The sequence below is a fragment of the Mus caroli genome, chromosome 10 (genome assembly GCF_900094665.2).
Source record: "Mus caroli chromosome 10, CAROLI_EIJ_v1.1, whole genome shotgun sequence".
NCBI classification, from domain to species: domain Eukaryota; kingdom Metazoa; phylum Chordata; class Mammalia; order Rodentia; family Muridae; genus Mus; species Mus caroli.
This window is the reverse complement of record NC_034579.1, coordinates 74,482,237-74,485,445: the sequence shown is the minus strand read 5'-3', so window position 1 is coordinate 74,485,445 and position 3,209 is coordinate 74,482,237.

Below are 3,209 nucleotides of genomic sequence, written 5' to 3'. Positions count from 1 at the left end.
AGGCTGAGGAGGCAGGCTGAGGAGGGAGGCTGAGGAGAGAGGCTGGGGAGAGAGGCTGAGGAGGAAAACTGGAACTCAGGGAAGAACCCAGCAGCTGGGATTGATTCTCTCTTTGATCTTCCTGGGGAGCTGGAGCCAGCAAGGCTCTACCTCAGCTGCTGTGAAGCTGCTGTGAGCCCTGCAGGAGGGTGAGGGGCAGGGAGGCACCTCCTTCCCCGTCCAGGCTGCAGCTATTCTTGCAGAGCCTTACCTCAAGGGTAAGCAAACAGCCTGGAAGGGGGTGGTTGGATATGGAGGTCATCTGGGGTGCACGTATTCCAGTCAGCAGCCCTTCCTTCTCCTTCCCTCCTCCCTTCCCCTGTCCCCCTCCTCTATCTAGCTTTGGAGACAGGGTCTCATGTAGTCCAGGCTAGTCCCAAATTCACTACTATGTGGCTGAGGATGACCTTGAACTCCTAACCCTCCTGACTCAGCCTCAGGTACATAGTGAATTCCAGACTAGCCTGGGCCACAAGACCCTGTCCCCTGCCAGCTGAGAGCCACCTCACCAGCCCGAGGATATGAATTGTTAACCTGACAAAATAATCCCCATAGGAGGGAGTCTCGATGGTCTTCGTCTCGTGGGCCTCTGAAAAGGGCTGTGCTGAATCTGTTTCCTTTCCAAAGCTGTCATTACTACTATTGTCCTGTGAATGTGTGTTCCCTGTGTGTATATGAGAAGCAGTGCATGCAGTTCACACGGTGCCCAGAAGGGGGCGCCGGGTCCCCTGGAGCTGGTGGTACAACTGGTTTTGGAAACCGAACCGGGGGTCCTTTGGAAGAGCTGTATGCCCTCTTAACTTCCCAGCCAGCTCTCCCACCAGAGATCTTTTCTTTTTCTTTTTTCTTTTTCAATTTGTTTTTTGAGATAGGCTCTCACTTTGTAACTCTGGGTGGCTGAGTACTTGCTATGCAGACCAGGTTGACCTGGAACTCAAAGAGATGCTCCTGCCTCTGCCTTCTGAGTGCTGGGTTAAAGGCAGAGAACATCACACTCTGCAAGAATATGGGTGCTATCTGCCTCCCTAAAGATGGAAGCAGAAGAAACCAAACCAAACCAAACCAAACAAACAAACAAGGACAATATTATGTAAGTTAAGAATTGGGAGCAGGGCAGTCGTGGCACACACCTTTAATCCTACCACTTGGGAGGCAGAGGCAGGCAGGTTTCTGAGTTTGAGGCCAGCCTGGTCTACAGAGTGAGTTCCAGGACAGTCAGAGCTATACAGAGAAACCCTATCTCAAAAAAACCAAAATAAATAAATAAATAAATAACAACAAAAAAAAATAAAGGAAAAAAAAAGAATTGAGTGGAGATAGGAACTTGGCGGAAAGCTGGTCCTTAAGACCCTTGCTATCAATGGGCCACAAGTTTAGCCCGGAGCTCCCCAGCAGGCAATGCAAAAACAGAATGCAGGTGGCTTGCTGGTTTCATTCTGCTTTGGCCCAGGTGGCTGCTTGGTGGCTGCTGGGACATGGCAAGAGTGTCTCCTGTTGTTCACATGTGTGTTAGATCCCATCTGTGGATGTAACCACTCCAAATCAAAGGCGGGCCAAAAATAATCCTCCTCCCTCAACACATTATCCTAGTTAGCTGGTTAGCGTGCACTGCTAATGTGTCATAGATCTGTGGGGGGCCACCTGGGGGGCAACCTCAGCCAAGGTATTGTCTCCATCAGACTAGCCTGTTGCCACATCTTTGGGGCAAGCTGATGTTGAAGGGCATAGCCCACCTCTGAGATGTCCTCCCTGGGCCTGACTGTGTAAAACCACACCGAGCAAGCTCCCGACAGCCCCTGCTTCAGGTCCTGCCACCAGGATCCTGCTCTGATGTCCTTCCCTGCTGGAGTGAGAGCTGTGTGTCAAATAAACCCTCCCCCTGAGTCCAGTGGCTTCTGCTTCTTTTTAGTCAAGGCAGCAGGAAGCTCAATAGGACATGGAACTAGGGCCTGGCTTTGAAACACTCTCATGCTCATGTCTGATCTGGTGTCACTGTTAAGGGTGTCCGTGGAACCAGGTACCCTGATAAGTAAAGTCAGCCACTGGGGTCACTTTTGAAGGTTACACCATGCCCTGTTTCCTGTCCCCTCCCACCCCCTTGTGATGTGAAGCTCCTCCCATATTCTGGCTGGAGCTAACCTGCTCCTCCAAGCTTCCCCACCATGGTGGGAAGAAGCCCTTTGCTACTGAGGTTGGAAAGAAATCTTTTTTTCTCCCCTCCTTCTTCTGTCTGGTATTGTGAGCACACATCAACAAAAGAGCAGAGCACACTTATGAACTTTTCTCATTATTCTTTCAAAACTACAATTGTGCCTCAGGTCACAGCTGCCTGAACATTCTCAACCAAATTCAGATTTGAATCTTTAGCCCAGGCTGGCCTTGTGTTCACTATGCAGCTGAGGAGGGCATTGAATTTCTGATCCTCCTGCCTCAGCAACCAGAGTGCTGAGGTATTGGGTGTGTGCCCAGAACCTGACCAAGAGAGTAACACAAGCCACCGCACACAGGGACTGGATTCTCCCTGAGTTTGGAGGGTCTGTGCTGGTGCTGGGAGGGGGATCCTCTGGCTAACAAGGTCTGGAGGGGCACCCTTGGCAGAGAGCAGTGGGCATCCCACACCGAAAGGGTGAGAAAGAACTTGAGGGCATGAGACAGTGAATTGGAGGCAGGAGGATGAAGAATCTAGGGTCACTCTCAGCTATGTAGCTAGCTGGAGGCTAACCTGGGCTACACGGGACCTGTGTTGTTGTTGTTGTTGTTGTTGTTGTTTTAAATGGCTGGCTGACAGTGGTGGTTTGCATCTTTCCCATCTCAGCGTTTGGGAGGTACAGGCAGATAGATGTAGCTCTGATTTAGAGGGCAGCCTGGTCTATACAGAGAGTTCCAGGACAGCCAAGGCTACATAGTGAGGCCCTATCTCAAACAAATAAAAGAAAGAATGAAAGAAATAAAGAAGAAGAAAAAAAGGTCAGGTATGGTGGCCAATGCCTCAGGGGGCAGAGGCAGGAGGATTTCTGTGAGTTTGAAGTCAAACTAGTCTATGTCTTAGTCAGGGTTTCTATTCCTGCACAAACATCATGACCAAGAAGCAAGTTGGGGAGGAAAGGGTTTATTCGGCTTACACTTCCACACTGCTGTTCATCACCAAAGGAAGCCAGGACTGGAACTCA